The sequence below is a fragment of the Podarcis melisellensis genome (genome assembly GCF_964234715.1).
Source record: "Podarcis melisellensis genome assembly, chromosome: 2".
Taxonomy (NCBI): Eukaryota; Metazoa; Chordata; class Lepidosauria; order Squamata; family Lacertidae; genus Podarcis; species Podarcis melisellensis.
In genome coordinates, this window is record NC_138529.1 from 123,910,639 (window position 1) to 123,932,225 (window position 21,587).

Here is a 21,587-nt window from a genome sequence, read left to right on the forward strand (position 1 = left end):
CTCCATTCTATCTGACATGTCCTTCCTTCCTCGTCTTCTCTCCAAACTGAAAGGTCCCAGATACTGAACTGTGCACAGTACTCCAAATGTGTTCACACCATAGATCTCCATAAATAATTTCCATTCCTCCTTAAGGAGCAGATATGGGTTTGTTATGTGTCACATTTTGGTTTACATTCCAGCACAGTATGCTGGGAACCTCCGTTGTGCGTATAGCTTTTGCTTTTCTCTGTCTCTCTTGAGAATACAAAGAGAGAGACGGAATGTTTCTTTGTCCTGATTTATGATTAATAAATCCGTAGCTGTAGTATGCTTCCACAAGCCTCACGCCTATTCTGTGTCCGCAGTTCGCTCTGCTGATATAGTGTGCCCTGGCTTTGAAGCCTGGGTCGCTGATTTACATCAGAGCAGAGGCTGATGGGTCTTTGCAGCAGGACGGCTGGAAGGAGATGACCCACCTGGGGCTAGCCAGCTGGCCTTGCGACCCTCTGCATGCCAACAAGATCTGCACTACAACCATTAGGAGAGTGGCAGGTGTATTTTCAATCGGTTCCCTAAACATCCCCAGCGTGAGATTTGCAGTTTCCCGAGCCAGTGCACACAGGGTCAACAATTTCTCAGAGTTACCTAACATGACCCCAAGGTCTCACTCCTGGTCCCTCACCTCCTCCTCATCAGCCCAACGTGCATCTGTTTAATCTTGTTGACCATGAACTGGAACCCTGCCAGAACCAATGGATGGTGCCAGCTTGGTTCTATGACAAAGGAACATGTAAAATGTCAAACATTAAGAACTTCCCTGAAGGCCTTCAGAGGTCTTCCAAAAGTTACTTTCTCTCTTTGACATCTGATGATGATGATGATGATGATGATAATAATAATAATAATAATAATAATAATAATAATAATAATAATAATAATAATAATTTATTATTTATACCCCGCCCATCTGGCTGGGCCTCCCCAGCCACTCTGGGCGGCTTCCATAAAAACCAAAAATACAGTAAAATCACACGTTAAAAACTTCCCTGAACAGGGCTGCCTTAAGGCAGGGCTGATGATGATAATTATTATTAATAAATTATTATGGGGGCGTGTGTTCCACAGGGAGGGCGCCACTACCAAGAAGGCCCTCTGCCTGGTTCCCTGTAATTATGAGGGAACTCCCAGAAGACCCTCGGAAGTGGACCTCAGTGTCCGGGCTAAATGATGGGGGGATTTTCTTTTCCTTGTGTTAGATGGATGTTGAAACAAGGTGTGATTGACTAGGTCATGTCTGGATCACAGATTTCTACCCAAGAGCCACAATTGCTTTGCATTCACATACACTATGTGAAATATCACTAGTAAACAGAATAATTTAAACAAGGAAACCAGCAACAGTATTAAAATTGCAGGGAGAGAGAAAGAAACTGGATTAAAAATGACCCAACCACAAGATGAAAAGTCCCCGTACTGAATGAGGGAAGGGGGAGGCATGGGGGGGCTTTTGAAGTCTCCCTGCTGGCAAGGGAATCACAGAGCAAGGGTGCCTCTGTCTGTCTGGAATCCCTTACTGCCTCATCTCCAGCAGGAAGGGGATTTCCAGACTGGGACCCTTCACTCTTAGGGGGAGGTGCTGGGGCCTGGGCAGCTGGATGGATGGACATCAGCCTGCAGAAATGTTCCCCCCTTCCTTTCACAGGACTGTTGTGGTGTTGCATGTGTGTGACAAGGCAACACTCAAGAACAGTTCCCACCAACCAACATTACATCATTCCTCCACTGCCCACAAGAGGGCGATCTTTCCTCTACACATGGTAGAATCCTAGAATTGCAGAGTTGGAAGGGACCACGAGGGTCATCTAGCCCAGCCCCCTGGAATTAAGGTATTTTGCCCAAAGTGGGGCTCAAACTCCCAACTCATAGATTCAGAGTCTCATGCTCGACCGACTGAGCTCTAAAAGGGAGTTTCAGTTCAAGCAGAGCCCAGAATAATTAGGGTTGCCACATTGCAAAAAGTAAAAACCAGGACACCCCCAAAACTGTAGAGCTATTTTTTAGACAAGGCCCCAAATAAACGCCAAAAAAGCCCATGAGTTTTCAACTGACTTGTCTTAAATTCAGGACAATATGCCATCTTTTGGAAATTTAGCCTTTGAAATCTTTTGCAAGTCTTTCTTTTGAATGGGGGCGGGGGGTGTTTCAATCTGGCCAGTCCCCACGCAAAAGAATAAATGGAAACGTATCAAAAAGGGCAGCATTTGGAAACCACCCTGGTTGCAAACCACTCCGGGTCCTTTGGCCTCCTGCTAGCAGAACAGCCTGAACTGCTGGCTCCGCACATTGGAGCAGAGTAGGACTTACTTCCGAGTAAGCAGGCATCGGATGGAAAATTGTGTATCAATAAGGCTTTTGGCCGTGAACTTGTACCTACAGCTAAAACGAGAAAAGAGAGGAGGTTCTTTATGCAGGTCCCAAACTAGTCCCCAAGCAGCTATTTAAGGACAGTGAGGGAAGAATTATTAGTTTGGAAGTGACACTGGGAGGGAAGAAGAACAGTCTTGGAGGAACAAAAAAAATTCCTTCCAGTAGCACCTTAAAGACCAACTAAGTCAGTTCTTGGTATGAGCTTTCGTGTGCATGCACACTTCTTCAGATAATGCATGCACACGAAAGCTCATACCAAGAACTGACTTAGTTGGTCTTTAAGGTGCTACTGGAAGGAATTTTTTTTGTTTTGACTATGGCAGACCAACACGGCTACCTATCTGTAACCAGTCCTGGAGGAAGAATTATACACAGCAAATGGGAAGAAATCAGACTTTTACATACTGTATGGGATTCGGGCAGTGGTGAGGGGGGTTTTATACAGCCTTCTTACTAAAGAAGCAGAGAGAAGCTCCAAAAGCAAGATATATGAGCAGAAATCAGGGCGAATGAGAAGAAATCCACTAATAAATCAGGGAGCCCGGGGAATCTGCCTCCTTGGCGCCTGAAACTGAGGCGAGGCTCAGATTTCGAAGGGCGGGAAGTTGGGAAAAGGCGGGAAAAGTTGCCCTCAGAGTCGCTGAGGGAAAGAGGCAGCGGGGGGAGGGGCGCCTCCTCTCTTGTCCCTCAGAGAAACAACGGGGACCCTCTTGTGAGGGGAGCAGAAAGGGGTCTCCCCCCCTCACAACCCCATTGCATTCCTCTCATGGCGGAAGGGGCTTTCGTGTGCATGTGTATGAGCTTTCGTGTGCATGGTATGTGAAGAAGTGTGCATGCACACGAAAGCTCATACCTAGAACTAACTTAGTTGGTCTTTAAGGTGCTACTGGAAGGAATTTTTTTATTTTGTCCCAGCCCCAGAAGCTGGGTCCATCTCTGGGCTTCACAGAGGACCTTGCGAGGCAAATCTGGGCGGGGGAGGGACCCCCCCCGGCTTCCCTGGGTCCGCCCCTCCCCCACTCTCCTGACCCACAGGGGAGGAGCAGCCCTTCCCTACTTCTCATTCATCCTCTTCCCTCCCCTGCTGTGGGGAGGAGGAAGGAGGGGGGCCAGGTCCCCATGGAGCCCCCAGAGGCAGCGCCGTCCCGTCCTCTTCCCATCCCAACACAGGGAGGGGCTGCTCTGCGGATGTAGCTCTAGGGGCAAGCGAATCCCAAAAGGAACCGGAAGTGTCGCTGCGAAATGCGCCGGAAGTTCCCAGACCGGGAAAGAAGGAGGGGCGTCGCTGAAGAGCCCCCCCCGTCGCCGCCGCCCCCCTTTCTATTGCAGACAAGGAAAGCGGACTAATCCGGAGCCAGGGAGGTGGAGGACCAAGAGGTAAAGAAGGAGGGAGAGGAGGGGGGAATAGGGGAGGAGGGGATAAGGGGAGACCCCCGTAAGGAAAGCGCCCTCCCTGGGGCCCGTCGACAGGGGCCCCGATCCAGGCCCCGACCCAGGGGGGAAGGGGGGACCCAACACCTGCAGGGATCTACACCTGGCAAGATCTCCTGGGCAGCAGCAGCAGCACCGCCAGACTCCCCTTTCTCTTTCCTGGGGGGCCGAGAGATGCTCAGCTGCCCTGCCCCCCCCCGGGATGCCTGGGCGGGAAAGAGGACCCCAAGCAGGGGTGGGGGTGGGGCTGAGGCCCCCCATTCTCCCGGCTTCCCCCTGGCAGGAATCCCTTGGGTCGTGGGGCGCCTGGCTGGGGAAACGGAGAGAGGGAGTCCAGGGAAGGGTTAATGGAAGGGGGAGGAGCCTCGACAGAGACCCCTCCCCTTCCAGCACCCCTGACCCCCCTTCTCCCCCCCTTCCCTGATGACACTACCAGGTTATCTTATTCACTAGGACTCATCTCCATACTTTGGATTGTCCTGAATACCACCAATTATATCCTAGCGCAAACCCAAAAGTCCTGCTAGGATGAAACTTGGCTTCCCTGCTGATGAAACTGAGTGTGTGAGGATTGATAATATTGTCATTTATCCGTTTCAGACCCCTAAGTAGTAGCAGCTGCCAGGACATTGTCCTGTTCGCCTCTGTATAGTTCCATCCTTATTTCAGACATTGTGGTAGATTGCAATCAGGGTGGATTTGATATGAATCAAATTGATTTCAATCACAATTTACAATAAATCAGTAGTCAGTATGATTCTATTTAAATCAAAAATTTCTGATTTGGTTACACTATTAGAAATACATAGACAGATAATTATGAAATCATTCTGAGGTTTAATAAGTTTACTGTCTATATTTGGACAACAGTTCTGCTGTAATTTATTGGAAGGAGAAAAATAATCATTTCCTTAATAACAACTTAAGCAACTTATTTAACTAAAACAATAATATTATAGCATGTTGGTAAAAATATTTTTAAAATAAAAAACAACAACCAAGCAGACTGAGTTTTAGCGCACATGAAAAACTCAGAACTTAAGCATTTCACCTCCTCCACTACCAGCCACCCCTTTGGATTGGCTTCTGCATCCAGGTGCCTATTCTGTAGAGTTAAGTGTTAGTGCGGTTGTTGGAACCCAGTGGGATTGGGAAGAGGTTGCCAGCCCTGAAGAGCCTTCAGCGCTTGCCTCAAGTCTGACTTGCACAATTATTACACAAAGACCCCAAGATGTGTGGAGTATTCTGCTCACAAGGTTGCACTTTCGTTTTTACTGCTTCACACTTGGCTACTTGTGCAGATCTCTTCCACTGCAAACCATCTATTCATTGAACAGTTTGTTCTGGGGATAAGCTTTCGTGTGCATGCACACTTCTTCAGATTGGACAGTCTTCTACCTGAAATTTGAGAAACACTTTCTCTTTCCTCTCAATAATATCTCTTTCAAACTGTGAACTTTCAGTCCAAAAACCTCTCCCTTTATCTTGTCCAAACAGGATGATTTGATGGTATTGAAACCAATCTGCCACCACACCTCCCACCTCATCCTGTTTATTCAGTTTTATTTCTTCTTCCAAAAAGTCCAACAGATCTCTGTAAGTTGCTCTTTGCTTCTTCCGTATTGCATTTTTTAAAAAGCTGTTGCTTTTGTGGGTGGAAGCCAAAGAGGTGTTTTTCTTTCCAGCAGATTATTATATTTATCCCATACTGTAAAAAGGATTTTCTGAATAACCTGATTCATAGCGCTATTGTGTGTTTTGGTTTTATCATGCCATAAATAAGCGTGCCAACCAAACATATTCTTACGACCTTTGTTCTAAGAAAAAACCTGCTCTTTCCCCTTATGGGGTATCCAAGAGCCCATATAGTCCTTAAGTGGGTTCCATATAGGTAGGAGAAAATAACAGAGGCCAACCAGAGTATATGGAGAAGCAAAGCGGCTAGTAAGCTGGATCTTTATTACCCTGTTGCAACAGTGTCCCCCCCTCACCACAACCAGGAGGGAGGTGTGCAAGGCCTTCGGAGGACGCCCCATGCTCCGCGCTGGTGTTGGCCAGCCTTGCGCACCCGGGGGATCTCCCCCCGAGAGCGCAAGGCTTGCGGGCGGCAGCTGGCAGCACGGAGCACGGGGCGCCCTTCGGAGGCCGCCCCGTGCTCCGCGCTGGTGTTGGCCAGCCTTGCGCACCCGGGGGACCTCCCCCCGAGAGCGCAAGGCTTGTGGGTGACAGCTGGCAGCACGGAGCACGGGGCGCCCTTCGGAGGACGCCCCATGCTCCGCGCTGGTGTTGGCCAGCCTTGCGCACCTTGGGGATCTCTCCCCGAGAGCGCAAGGCTTGCGGGCGGCAGCCGGCAGCACGGGGTGCCCTTCGGAGGCCGCCCCGTGCTCCGCGCTGGTGTTGGCCAGCCTTGCGCACCCGGGGGACCTCCCCCCGAGAGCGCAAGGCTTGCGGGCGGCAGCTGGCAGCACGGAGCACGGGGCGCCCTTCGGAGGCCGCCCTGTGCTCCGCGCTGGTGTTGGCCAGCCTTGCTCCCGGGGGCCGCCCGCAAGCCTTGCGGGCGGCAGCACGGGGCGCCCTTCGGAGGTCCCCCGGGGCGCCCTTCGGAGGTCTACTCACGGGTACTTGTTTAGAGTCCAATTGTCAACAGGAAAAAGTCAGCGCTCTCCGGCAATGGCTATGCAGCTTCCCTCCGTGAAAGTAGCAATCAGTTCGCAGCAAAATGGGGTTCCCCGCGAATAGGGGAGGTGCTCCTGGAGCACTGCCGAACCCCACATTCCCAGGCTTCCTCCACCTGGGGTTTCTAGCGGGTCCCCGCCTTCGCCGCGGCGGGAGGACCCAGTTTCCACGGAGTTTCCATGGAGCCCGTTCCTCCAGTCGGAGGAACTCTGCCATTGGCCGATGGCGCTAACCCGGAAGTCCCAAACCCCACCCCTATTTAAAAGAGGCCCCCGTAATGACTACACTGGACTGCCCTTTACGGTTGCTGTAAGTTACTCTTCCAAGTCCCAAAAGCGCGTAGCAACTCCTGTCTATTTTGCAGGGCTGTTGTAACGGGGACACCCTACGCCACCGCCCAGGGCAGCCCAAAGTGACGTATAACCAATCGATGTTGTTGTTGTTGTTGTTGTTGTGTTCCACGGTGAGACTCCAAGGTCTTCTGTGCCATGTTTCCTGTGCAGTGGATGTTCAGGTTGTGAACGTAATCTGTGCGGGAGGCAGATTCACAACCCGCAGCACCGGGTCTGCGCATGTGTGGGTTGCAATTCGGTGCTTCTGCATATGCGCAAAGCGTGATTTAGCGGTTCTGCACATGCGCGAGGGCTGAAACCTGGAATTAACCTGTTCTGGTACTTCTGGGTTCGGCGCTGTGCACAACCAGAAGACACACAACACGAAGCGTCTGTAACCCAAGGTATGACTGTATTTTGGAAGGCAGCGAGAAGGCTGTTCTCAGGGCCTGCTCCACCGTGAGGGAGACTGAGGCAACCCCCTCAGGCAGCAGATGCAGGGAGGGGCAAGGAGGGGACGGAGCTGAGTCCCATTTGGCCTGCCCTGATTTAACCCTCTATCCCAGGCATAGGCAACCTAAGGCCCATGGGAAAAACTTTAAAAAGTATAAGAACTCACATTAGGTAGTCAAAAAATAGTGATTTAAACAAAATGCTTATTAAAAAATAAGATAATCACCTTATTTTTCGCCCTATAGGACACACCATCCCATAAGGCGCACCTAGTTTTTGGGGGGGGAAATAAAGGGGGGGATTATTTTTTCCCCCCGGCACAGGGCTGGGGCGGGAGAAGCCCAAGCTTCCCCTGAACCCAGCCCCCAGAACAGGCAACTCTCTGCAAGCCGTGGGAGTCCAGCGCCGGGCTCCTGCGTCTTGCGGAGATTTGCACGAAGCCTGGAGAGCTCTTCAGCGAAAGCCTGCATTCGCTCCATAGGACACACATCATACCATCTCAATACCCTCTCTTTCATTCCCTTGTTTCATCAACCTCCTCTCACCTCCCATTTCTATAAATTATTTCAGCAAGTCCTTTCCATCTTTCTCTATAGTTATCTCAACATATTTTAACCTTATTTTCCATTAATACTAAAATACTTATTTATGCTTAATTCCTTATAACATTTCTACTAAAGCCATATAATTTCATTCCAAAATTTTTCTAACACTCATTAATTTTACATTACAGTGGTGCCTTGCAAGACGAAAAGAATCCGTTCCGCGAGTCTCTTCGTCTTGCGGTTTTTTTCGTCTTGCGAAGCAAGCCCATTGACGGCTTAGCGGATTAGCACTATTAGCGGCTTATCGGCTTAGCGGATAAGCGGCTTAGCGGCTTAGAAAAAGGGGGGGAGGAAAAAACCCCGCAGGAACTCATAAGACATTTTCGTCTTGTGAAGCAAGCCCATAGGGAATTCGTTTTGCGAAGCACCTTCAAAACGGAAAACTTTTGTCTAGCGAGTTTTCCGTCTTGCGAGGCATTCGTCTTGTGGGGCACCACTCTATTTCCATAGATAAACTTTAAACCTTTCCCAATTTTCTTCCACCCTCTCCTCTCGCTGGTCTCGGACCCTGCCAGTCATCTCCGTCTATTCCATATAGTCCATCAACCTGGTGATCTTCTGTCCAAGGCTCTTAACTCTTTTCCAAGTCCCTTCTGCAAGTCTTCTTCATATTTATACATGCACTTTGCTTTGCCTTCTGCTGATCTTGTTCATATTTTCCTTCATTTGATGCTGAAGAGTAGATCTTGGGGAAATTCCCACCTAGCAATGTTTTTATTCCTTCTCGACAGCTCAGCCAAATCTCCATAGTTAAAACTATGATCCCTAAGATATTTCAGGACGTATTTCAAAGTTCCTCTAAATCTGGAGGTCCCCACAACTCCAATCTCCTCCTGACCCAAGTCCAGGTCCCAGAGGTCAATAAATCCCTGCATGAAGGGATCTATCCAACTTTCCTTCTCCAGTCCAAGCGGGGCTCCAATCCTCAAAATCTGACTTTCCCTAAATTCAATCATAAAAGGCATCAACTTACAGTCATCAAATTACATCTGTGAGGCTGGGGCTCTCTCCCTGTCCACTTGTGCTATTTTAGGTTCAACAACGACAACTTTCTCCCCCGCCTTCTCTACAATTTGCCATGTCAAAGTAGATCCCTGTATCAATTCCTGAATAGTTTCTGTATTAATGTTCGCTTTTTGTCCAAAATTAGTCACTTTTTGTCCCAAGTTATCAATTCTTATAGTCATCACATCTGTCTTCTTATGGAGCTGTTCCAGTGAGTCATTTATCTTGCATAATGCAACCACTAAGGCTTCTTCTGTCAACATTCTTAACAATCCAAGGTCAGTCCCAGATTCTCACAGTTTATTATCTTGCAGCTGGAGATCCCCCCAGCTCAACTCATGTAACAATTTCAAAAGCTTCTTCTAGAGGGAAACAATTTCGATTTGTATCAATCCTTTTAAGCACAGTTCAAACAATAAAGTTAGTTTCAATTTTCAGTTACTTTTACTCCTTTTTAAACGCAGAGGGAGACAATGGAAACAATGTATTTCTCTTATTTAACTAGCTGTCAACGAACGATCTATTCACATTCAATGGGCAATTCCAAAACGTCGGTCTTACTAGCAGCCCGTTTCCAGGTTCAGAGCAGTGGTAATTTGACTTTCTTCACTCTCTCCTGCAGGCTTACACGATCCAAAATTTCCCCCCTCTTCTCCTGCTTCCAAGGGGGGGTTTAGTGATTTTAACCGATGGAGGTTTACTCCTTTACGGAAGGCTTTCCAAGACTTTAGCTTGCAGCCTGTTTGCTTCAGTCTATTTACAAAAAGGGGAGGCGGACTTCCTGTTTGAAACCTCCCCGTTTTGGTGCCATATCAAGACGTTTAAAGATCCAATTTTCCGTTCTACTCACGGGTAGTTGTTTTAGAATCAAATTGTCCACAGGAAAAAGTCAGCGCTCTCCGGCAACAGCAATGCGGCTTCACTCCGTGAAAGAAGCAGTCAATTCGAAGCACCGCGCCACTCACCCCACGTCGCTCCAGATCCCCGAAAACGTGTTTCCCCGCGAGTAGAGGAGGCGCAAACGGTGCCAGCCGAATTCCACGTTCACAGGCTTCTCCTGCCTGTGATTTTTAGTGGGTTTCCGCCTTTGCCGTGGCGACCAGACCCAGATTTCCACAAAGGAAGTTCCTCCCGATCAGAGGAATTCAGCCATTACTGGAGGCGCTAACCCTTAGTGTATCAAAGTGCGCCAACGGACATTTTCAAAAATCTAACAATTGTTAATAAAGCCACTGAACTTATCTGAAAATCACCTGTAATCCTGATTACTGAGTGGAATAACTTACCTTTGGTATTTTTAAACCTTAACTAAATGACGTAAAAAAGTGTTGGAACACTTTTACATTTCACATAATTTTTAGTTGGTCGTGCTAAAAACACACCTACTCTCTTCAAACGCCTAACTGGCAGCCAGCGCAGTCGCAACTGTTCTACTCATACATGTATAGGCACATTTGGGTGATGTCGCGACAGGAATATAATTTCTTCATATTGAAATATTGTTGGTGTGTCAATGTGCCCCACCTCCCCCATTCTGCATTTTCAGAGAAGGGGGAAGAAGGGGAAAGTGTGTCCCCCCAGATAAGACTCCCATCCTCCCTGGCCATGGGCCATCCTTGCTTGGGCAGGTGGTACTTTGAGTCCAACCACATCTGGAGGGCCAGAGGTGCCTCACCTCAGCATAGAAGGTTCCTCTAGGGCTCAGTCTTACTTGGGAGTTAGTGAAATTGGATCTTAAGGGTTCTTGAGACATTTCCAAGGGATTGTGATTGATATCCAGAACCTAGCAGTATAAAGCCAAGGTGTCTCCACTGAGCAGTTTATCAACCCTGCTGGCCGTGGGGGAAGACCTTCAGAAGGAAATGGTTTGCCCCCAAAGTTGCTTCCTTCCTTTCTCCGCTGCTGCTGCCCACACTAAAGAAATGTCTGGATGAAGTCCCAGGGATTGTCTGGCTCCTATGTCCAGTTGATATTCTAGAATAAAGTGTGGCTAAGATTCTGAGTCACAGTCGTGGCTGAGAAATACAGCCAGGGAATATGAAACTGATTTGAAGATTGGTTTCTTCATTACACTTTATTATTATTATTATTATTATTATTATTATTATTATTATTATTATTATTAATATATTTTAAAGAATGATATTTATTAAAATTTCCAATTATACACATAAACACAAACAACATTACAAACATACAGAAACAAAAACAAGTATAATTTCAATCCTTTTTTTTTTCTTAAACCTTATTTCCCCGACCTCCTCATACCTCCCCCTTCTGTATTGTAATTTCATTATCCAATCAGCAAATCCTCTCCCTTATTTCCCATTAGTTTTTGATCTTTCTTTTCCTTTTCCTTAATAAACACCGCTGAAAACCATTAATTTTTAAACCCATGTCATTCTAGCCTTCATTAATTTTACAGTGTTTGTTAAGATAGTCTTTAAATTTCTCCCAATCTTCTTCCACTGTCTCTTTCTCCTGGTCCCGGATTCTGCCAGTCATCTCTGCCAGTCCCATGTAGTCTACCATCTTCATCTGCCATTCTTCCAGGGTGGGTAGATCTTGTGTCTTCCAATACTTTGCAATAAGTATCCTTGCTGCTGTTGTAGCATACATAAAAAAGTTCTGTCCTTCTTTAACACCACATGGCTAACCATACCCAGGAGAAAGGCCTCTAGTTTCTTCAAAAAGGTATATTTAAATACCTTTTTCATTTCATTATATATCATTTCCCAGAAAGCCTTAATCTTTGGGCATGTCCACCAAATGTGAAAGAATGTACCTTCATTTTCTTTACATTTCCAACATTTGTTATCTGATAAGTGGTAAATTTTTGCAAGCTTGACTGGGGTCATGTACCACCTATAAATCATTTTCATAATATTCTCTCTCAAGGCATTACATGCCGTGAATTTCATGCCGGTGGTCCACAACCTTTCCCAGTCAGCAAACATAATGTTGTGTCCAATATCTTGCGCCCACTTAATCATAGCTGATTTAACCGTTTCATCCTGCGTATTCCATTTCAGCAGCAGGTTATACATTTTTGACAAATTCTTAGTTTTGGATTCTAACAACTCTGTTTCCAATTTTGATTTTTCCACCTGAAAGCCAATTTTCCTGTCCAGCTTGTAAGCCTCCAATATTTGATAATAGTGAAGCCAGTCTCGCACTTTGTCTTTTAAATTCTCAAAACTCTGCAGTTTACACTCGCACCACGGGTTTCATCTACTTTCTTTTCTTTCCAACAAGCAGTGTTATTCACCTTTAATACTCACCTATTTCAGTGTCACACATATTTTTATCTTGTGATATTCAGATGAAGAGAGGTATAACAATTTAATGTATTTTTGGTTTCTATGGAAGCCGCCCAGAGTGGCTGCGGAAACCCAGCCAGATGGGTGGGGTACAAATAATAAATTATTATTATTATTATTATTATTATTATTATTATTATTGTTATTGTTATTGTTATTGTTATTGTTATTGTTATTATTAAATAAATAATTCCCAGTTGGAGCAGAGCTAGATTATCCAGAAGCCCTTGGCCACCCAGGGCAAAGGAGGAAGAACAGTGAGAGAGGCTTGGACAGGGAATCTACGCTAAGATAAGCCAGTGTCAGGAGGCAGGTGCGAGACCCGGTGGCATATAATTATTATAAATCCTAATTGGGGCGGGTGTCTCAATCTGGCCTTCCCAGCAGTCAGGCTCCAGCTGCTTTCCTTCTGCATCTCCAGCTCTCTCGATTCCATAATGCAAGGCTGAGAGATGGAGGTCCAACCCCAAGAACATTCTCCAACTGAGCACTCCTTCAACCGACCACAAGCACCAAGCCCTGTCACTAAACTTATATATGGGTCTCCCAAAATGGTCAGTATGGACCTCCTGAGGCCAAAGGGACTGTTCAGGTGATGAATAAAGATCTAGAGCTCGAAGGGGACAAAATGTGGCCCAAGGGGTGGAGGATTATAGTGCAGTGGATGAATAACTTCATGATGAATTTAGGACCCTAAATGAATATTGGCCAGGTTCATGGAACATAGAGCAGCTCCCTTTCTTGTGAGAAACCACTTTTTATCAAACGTAAAGCCCACAGTTCAACCGTATTCTAATATACTACTGCTTCATTAACTAACTACTACTAATATACTACTACCATTAACTACTACTAATATACTACTGCTTCATTAACAATAATTAAGGGTTATAAGGCTGATGATGCATGACCATTATTTTACATTATTTCATTTGCCTTTCCTAAAAATTTGGAGAGATTGTAAAAGACTTTAAAATAAGAGCAGGTGCTAATTGTAATAGTACTTTGTTCTCTTCCTAGAAAACAAATAGGATTTTCTCATCACCCCATTGAATCAAGACAAAGGAGAAGGCAGTCAGAATCCTGGAGGGCCATGGACATCAATGGACTCACACAGGGGAGAAACCATTTAAATGCATGGAGTGTGGAAAGAGCTTCACTGAGAGTGAAAAACTTAGAATTCATCAACGGACTCACACGGGGGAGAAACCATTTAAATGCATTGCGTGTGGAAAGAGCTTCAGTCGAAGTGGACACCTTAGAATTCATCAACGGACTCACACGGGGGAGAAACCATTTAAATGCATGGAATGTGGAAGGAGTTTCAGTCAGAGTGGAGACCTTAGAATTCATCAACGGAGTCACACGGGGGAGAAACCATTTAAATGCATGGAATGTGGAAGGAGTTTTATTGAGAGTAGAGCGCTGAGAACCCATTATCATACTCACACTGGAGAGAAACCATTTAAATGCATGGAATGTGGAGCAAGCTTCAGTCAGAGTGCAAACCTGAATGCACATCATCAAACTCACACTGGGGAGAAACCATTTAAATGCATGGAGTGTGGAAAGAGCTTCAGTCGGAGTGGAACACTTAGAAAACATCAATGGACTTACACGGGGAGAAACCATTTAAATGTAAGGAGTGTGGAAAGAGCTTCACCGATGTTGGAAATGTTGGAAGACATCAACGGACTCACACGGGTGATACGGAGGAGAGGGGGGGCACCTTTCCTCACCCCGCCTCTTCCTCGAAAGGGGGCCCGAGGCGATGACCTCGATGGCACCCAGCTCCTGAACCCCTACACTGTCGCACAAGCACCACACTATACCCCTTGACCTTATATTCTTTGTCTCTCTATACGGGCGGAATAAGCCCTCTTTCATATGCCTTTCCTATGCCTTCCTCTCGCCCCATCCTTAACATGAGTTGACCGTGTCAAACTAAACCCTCCATTGACTAAAATGGCTGCGCCTCAGCCAATCAGGAGCATGCATTCCTCTGCAGGAGCTAGCTCAGGGAGCTCTTGCACGCCTCATTTAACCTCCTGACAAGTTGCTGACGGCTCCCCGCTGCGAGAACAATGGAACCGAAACCAGCGACCTCGTAAAACTGTCAAAGTCTGCTACAATGTATCCATTCGTTTCCGTTCCCAATATACAATATACACTTGACCGGCAAGGCGGCCGAAAGCTTCGGAAAATGATATAAAATCAGCCGAAGCTCCGATTTTCTCCATTTTGACACCATTTTCCTCTGTTCCCTCTGGACTCCATATTGCCGCTTCACTGCCATAATCCCCTGAGCGACAGGTCACGTACTCAGGAAGACCCCTAATCCGGTCAAATCGTTCTGCCAAACCCTTCCTCTGGGCAATGCCAGGTGGCAGACGACGCATATCTGCTCTATTGTCTCGCCATCACCTGTACTCAAGAAATGTTTATCCATGTTATCTATGCATATCCCTCACTCTGCATATCTCCCCCTCCCTTCCTGAAATGCTAATATGTGTAACCCCACCCGCCTGTAATGTATTCATGACGTGTTTACATGTAACCCAACCTTCCCATAATGTATTCATGACGTTTTCCTGCATTGTATTCTGGGACTCGGAGGGAACTTTTAAAAGTCTATGTCACCCCATTCTCGGGGTTCAATCTCGTCTTGAACCTGTTGGCCAATAAACTCGGATCTCCGCATCTTGCTCCTGTCTCCGGCTGAACTCATTTCCTCCGCTAGGACCCGCGGACTTAGTCCGACGTGCTGGGTGGCAGGGCAACTCCGCACCCAGGTTTTACCGTAACACGGGAGAAACCATTTAAATGTATGGAGAGTTGAAAGAGTTTCTTTCAGAGTGGAACCCTAATTTCACACACAGGAAACTTAGACGACATCAACAGACTTACTCGGGGACAAGCAAATAAATGTATGGAGTGTGGAAAGAGTGTCAATAAAAGTGGAAACCTTCAATAGAAGTGGAAACCTTGGCAAACACCAGCAAACTCAAAGAGGGAAAACCACTTACGTATATGGAGCGTACATAGAGCTTCAGTCCTGATGTTCCTACGAAACATCAATGGACTCGCAAGGACAATCCACAAACTGAAAAATCATAAATAGTTTGAATGGAATGAGTGTGGGAAGTGCTTCAATTGCTTTATATATAGATAATTTTATTAATACTGTATATAATTTTATTTACGTATTGCATTCAAAAATGGAAACATTCACTTCTGGGTTGTTGGCATTTGAAAGCCCCAAACGGTCGACTTCCGAAGCGTTCAACAACCAAGATTCCACTGGGTATCCAGCAATTGTGTGTTGTCCAACAATATCCATTCTTTTAACCAACACAAAGAGGCTGCTTCATAGTAGAAAATCTAGCAGTGCAAAGCCACCTCTATTTTTAGTATCTATCCAAATTTTATACTGTATTCTTGGTGTTTTCCCCCTGACAGAGTAATCATGAAATATCTCTTTGCCATTTGTTAAAGAAGCTTGTATTATTTATTATTGGTATCATTTAGAATACAAACAGTATCTTAGGTAAATCTTTATGGTTGAAATCCTTCGTAAAAGTGAAAGTTTCATCCTGCCCCATATTTCCAAATGATTTTTAACACCGGGTGCCATCAACGCCTGCCTGCCTCAGAAGGGTGGTGCTGGGAAGGGGGTGTGACGCTGGCTGCCGGCTGCTGCTGAGTTTTCCTCATGCTCCTCCTCCCTCTCCCTCAGTCTGCCCTTCCTTCCTTTTCTGCGCCCCTTCTCCGTGCCGCTTCCTCACGCGCTTTCTTCGTCACCCCTTCCCTCCTTCATTCCTCCCATGGCATTCAGGCGGTTTGTTTCAGCGGCCGCAGCTGCCACTTGCGGGTTGGGAAGCAGCAGCAGTTGGTGGGTAAATGCTCTGGCAATGCCCCCGTTACCCTGCCTCCGTCCGTGGCTCCGCCGGGGCTGCTGCTTCTGTCTTCACCGGCTTCTGCTTCTCAAGCTGTTCTTGAGACGGCTCGTTCTTCTCTTCATCGTCCTGTATCTCCGTCCCGATGGCAGGAGGTTGAAGAGACAGTGACCAGGATGCGATGGATCTTTTACTATGTCCAAAGCCTTCCTATGGCACCTTGTGGCATAAATCTGCTCTAAGGTGGAGAGTGGGCAGGCAACAATGCTCTCTGCTGCCTTCAAAACTCTGCACAACCCCATCCTGTCCTGGGTAGTACAGCTTCCGTACCACACACATAAGCCATAAGTGAGCACGCTCTCAATGGCACAGTGATAGGTGTCGCCGGAGACCCCCCCCTTCATTCACACCCACGTGTAATGCACAAGCACCACACTCACACATGCACACGTCCCCCTCCCTGACCCCAGAGATGTCCCTTTAGAGGGTCATCTCCTAAAATAGCCTTCCGTAAATAAGGAAGCGCTAGCCTGACAGCTTTTCGTTATAGCGCTCCGCATCGCCCTATCTTTGACATGAGTAGACCGGGCGACCGAACCCTGGGTCAGCCGCCTGCCGCCTCAACCAATCCGCATTAGCGAACAGCGCCCCTGGCGGCGGCTACGCTGGTACTGCAGCCGGCATTCGCTACTTCCCCTGTTTGACAGCTCGCTGATACAACATTTCCTAATTCAATTGACCGTGACTAATCCAATCAAGGCCTTGCTACATTGTTTCCGAAACTTGGGGTTGGTTTGAACTTCAAAGCCTTTGTCGTTTTATATTCACCAAAAATCAGCTGTACATTGGATTTTCATCGGACCGCTTTTATTCTGCTCTAAATTACAAGGACTATCAAAGGGGGGTGACCTGACTCCGACCAGCCATAATCCCCCAACCGAACGAACGAGCACGTACACAGCGTCTCCTCCCAACTGATCTGTTTACCCTGAAGGCTTGCTTGATGGGCGCAGACACCAGACGGCCAAGGACACAATGGACTGCATACGATGGTTTATTCTGCCCCTTCCAAGACAAAGGGACTGTGTCCGGATTCCCTCAGGGAGCAGGAAACTGCACCTTTTTTCTCTGACTTTCAAATTGACTTACAAAGGAGGGGGAGAGGGACACTGACCAGGTGTTGAGATACTCGGGTTACCTGCCCAGTCCCTCCCCTGACTCCTCCCGTTTTCTGACTTAATCGTGATGTAAATATGATGTAATTTGAGGGTGTAGCTTCAGGGATTAGTAACTAATAAAAGTTCGGGTCTCCCTTTGTTCGGGGCTTCCATCTTGCTTCACCTCGTGGGCGGTGGGAGTCCTGTCGCGACAGTCTTTTCCTTTGAATAAAGACCGAGCCTACTGGCTGCTGTTTTGCTCTGAATTGCTCTGGTTGGTGTCTTCATTTGTCCAAGAGAGCCCTCGGATTTTCCGGTAACAAAGGCAAGCAGCAGTTTCTGCGGAAGATGGTTTTTCCTTAGGATTCTCAAAAAGTACAGTCTCTGCTGTGCCTTCTTCACAAGCCCCCTTGTGTTGACACTCTAGGACAGATCCTCTTGTAATTCAATACCCAAAAATCTGAACGTTGTTCCCCTCTCCACACAGACCCCATCAATCAAAAGTGGCTGGACATTGCTCTCCTGTCTCCTGAAGTCCACCACAAGCTCCTTTGTCTTCCTTGTATTTATGAGCAAGTTGTTAGCTCTGCACCACTCTGTCAGCCGCTCCACCTCATCTCTATAGTCCGTTTCACCCTCCCTTTCAGAGATGAGCCCAATCACGGTTGTGTCATCTCCAAATTTGCCAACCCTATTACTAGGGTGCGCAGTGACACAATCGTACGTGTAGAGAATATAAAGGAGTGGACTAAGTACGCATCCCTGTGATGTTCCTGTGTTAGTCTTAAGCGTATTAGAGGTATAAGGGCCCAACCGAACCCTCTGGGGGCGGTCTGACAGAAAGTCCAATATCTACCCACACAGTGATAACGGAAGCCCCAGATCTTCCAGTTTAGACATCAGACGTTGTGGTAGAATGGTTTTACATGCCGAGCTGAAATCTAAAAAAAGCAGTCTGGCATAACCCCCCACCCCACCCCCGTTGCTCCAAATGTGCAAGAACGGCATGGAGGGCAATCGCCACAGCGTCCTCTGTCGATCTTTTCGTTTTATAAGCAAATTGGAATGTGTCCAGTCCCTCTGGTAGGCAGGCAATGATATAATGATATAATCAAAAAAGTATTTGGTATTTTGCCTTCTTCTGAGACACTTTCCCTCAGTGTTCTGTCATAGTCCAGTGATACTACTCCATTAAATTCACCCGTAATAATTATATTTCTGTCATAAACCTCAGACATACTTTCCACCAGTAGTTGGAAGAAATCTCATGCGAAAAGTGGCTCTGAATCTGAAAGTGCCAGTCCCAAATCTTAATCCTGCCACCCTAAGATATTATAAGCAAGCCCCGCATTCCTCTTTCCACCTGCAATAGGGAGGTTAGAACAACACTTAATATCCTGCAGGGATCATAAGAGCCACAATTGCTTAAAATTGCAGGGAGAGAGAGAAAAACTGGATTTAAAACGACCCAACCACAAGATGAAAAGTCTCCCTACTAAATGAGGGAAGGGGGAGGCATGGGGGGGGGGCTTTTGAAGTCTCCCTGCTGGGGAGGGAATTCCAGAGCAAGGGCCCCTCTGTCTGTCTGGAGTCCCTCCCTGCCTCTGAATCCAGGGGGTGGTCTTTTAATGGGGGGGAGGAGGGGGCTGGTGTTTGAAGCGGGGCTTGGCTGTTAGGGGGCTTAGTTGCTCTGCATGCAGAAGGACCCCGGTTGAGTGCTTGGCATGCAGAAGGAGGCCCAGAAGGAGACCCCCGTGAGACTCCCCGTGAGGAGGAGAGGCAGTGGGGGGGCGGGGGCCGGGTCCCCATGGAGCCCCCAGAGCAGGAGGCCAGAGGCAGCGCCGTCCCGTCTCCTTCCCCTCCGGACACAGGGAGGGGCTGCTCTAATTTCGTAGCTCTAGGGATGCGCGCGTCTCAAAAGGCGCCGGAAGTGTCGCCGCGAAACGCGCCGGAAGTTCCCAGACCGGGAAAGGAGGAGGGGCGTCGCTGAAGAGCCCCCCCCGTCGCCGCCGCCCCCCTTTCTATTGCAGACAAGGAAAGCGGACTAATCCGGAGCCAGGGAGGCGGAGGACCAAGAGGTAAAGAGGGAGGGAGAGGAGGGGGGGAAATAGAGGGGGAGGGGGGATAAGGGGAGAGCCCCCCCGTAAGGAAAGCGCCCTCCCTGGGGCCCGTCGACAGGGGCCCCGACCCAGGCCCCGACCCAGGGGGGAAGGGGGGACCCAACACCTGCAGGGATCTACACCTGGCAAGATCTCCTGGGCAGCAGCAGCAGCACCGCCAGACTCCCCTTTCTCTTTCCTGGGGGGCCGAGAGATGCTCAGCTGCCCTGCCCCCCCGGGACGCCCCAAGCAGGGCTGGGGGTGGGGCTGAGGCCCCCCATTCTCCCGGCTTCCCCCTGGCAGGAATCCCTGGGGTCGTGGGGCGCCTGGCTGGGGAAAGGGAGAGAGGGAGTCCATGGAAGGGTTAATGGTTGGGGGAGGAGCCTCGACAGAGACCCCTCCCCTTCCATCACATCTTATTCCCCAGCCTCCCTGCTGGCAGTCCCAGATCAGCATTGCCATACAGGATTGTCCTGAAAATCACCATTTGCTAGCCAAGCCCAAACCCAAAAGTCCCACTGAGATGATGATTGATAATATTGTCATTTATCCATTTTAGACCCCTAAGTAGTAGCAATTGCAAGGACATTGTGCTGCTCTCCTCTGTACAGTTCCACCCCTATTTCAGACCTTGTGGCCCATTTAAATATTTAGCTGCTGATAACATGGCAGCGCTTAGCAGGTGATATTGTGAGGTTTAGCTGGTGAGAACATTACAGCGTTTAGCTGGTAAGTTATTGCAATGTTGAAAAGCAGGTGTTGCCTAGCCCTTGCACACATTGTGATTCGTAACATATTGCCAGCTCAGTATTAGGAAACAGTTATCACGATGTAAACTTCAAGCCAGTCTTGGGCAATATACCAATATATCACCCAGCTGTAATCATGACCTATATTTCTGACCCAGTGTACCATTGCTGATTTTACCAGTTTGTCCCCAGGAATCCCTGGGGTCATGGGGCGCCTGGCTGGGTGCCTTTTGGGAACAGAGAGAGGGAGTCCATGGAAGGGTTAAAGGAAGAGAAGGAGCCTCGACAGAGACCCCTCCCCTTCCAGCACCACTGACCCCCACCCCCATCACCAACCTCCCTGCTGAGGGTGTTAGCTGTCCCAGATCATCATGGGTTTTTTGAATTAATTAGAAATAAGGCTTTTAAAATTACCGTATTTTTCGCTCTATAACACGCACCTGACCATAACACGCACATAGTTTTTAGAGGAGGAAAACAAGAAAAAAATATTCTAAACGAAACAGTGGATGTATGATTTTTGTGGTTCATGCTGTGGCCACAGACATGTGATCTGACGGTGAGTTTGGGGTAGCCCAATGCAAAAATCCTGAGGATCCATGTGGATCCATGCTTTGTAACCACATTTTTGCACCATTGCGGCCCCATGAAACAGTGGGTGCGTGTGTTTTTTGGTGCAGGCTGTAGCCATGGATATGCTATGTGATCTGATGGTGAATTTGGGGTGACCTAGTGCAAAAATCCTGAGGATCCATGTGGATCCGTGCTTTGTAACCACGTTTTAAGTGGGGAGGGAAGGAAAAGAACTCAAGGGACAAGGAGCACGCGTGGGGTGTGTGGAGAAGGATGCTGCTGATAATGCAGGAGAGGCTCCTCTCTGGCGTTGCTCCTTTAGAACAAGCAGGCTCTGCGTCTCTCCCTCCTCCCCAGCAAGGACACCATGATAGTAACCACTCTGAGAGAAATCAAGAAAAATTGCGACCAACACTCTCCCCCAACAAGCGCAGTGAGGTCAAAACACACACACACAGAGAGAGAGAGAGAGAGAGAGAGAGAGAACTGGCTCTAAAGTCGCAGGGCGCTGGAAGTCGCAGGGGCGCTGGGGGAGTGAACGGGAAGCAAGAGAAGGAGAAGGAGCCCTCTCTCACACACACAGACACACAGAGTGTCAATTCTAAAGTCGGAGGGAGAGCGCAGGGAGAGTGAACGGGAAGCAGGAGGAGGAGAACGATAGCTCAAGCACACACACACAGCCCCTATAGTGGCTAATCCAACATCGGACAGCAAAAAACTGCAGGCAGGGACAGAGAGCACGGGGTTGTTTTAAAGCAGCCAAGCCCGCTCTGCTTCTCTCCCTCCTCCCCAGCTCAGCTCGCTGACAGGAGCCGCTTACACCCGCTTTGCTGTTTCAAAGCGAGCCACGGACAGCTCACAACTGCAGCAGAGTCCCCCGCC

The 21,587-nt window shown here is 48.0% G+C and overlaps 2 protein-coding genes across 2 annotated transcripts in view; both read left to right on the forward strand.

Annotated features, from left to right (window-relative positions):
* LOC309365075 (uncharacterized protein) overlaps positions 1 to 989 on the forward strand; it is a 51,182-nt gene extending 50,193 nt beyond the window's left edge. Inside the window, exon 2 of the mRNA XM_081903211.1 lies at positions 348 to 989. The gene's annotated coding sequence lies outside the window, so the exon portion shown is untranslated. The remainder of the gene's footprint in view (positions 1 to 347) is intronic.
* Positions 990 to 12,495: 11,506 nt separating this feature from the next.
* The window catches only part of LOC309361494 (uncharacterized protein), a gene marked incomplete at its 3' end in the record, with an annotated part of 81,197 nt that continues 72,105 nt past the window's right edge, over positions 12,496 to 21,587 (forward strand). The window contains exon 1 of the mRNA XM_081896566.1: positions 12,496 to 12,544. The remainder of the gene's footprint in view (positions 12,545 to 21,587) is intronic.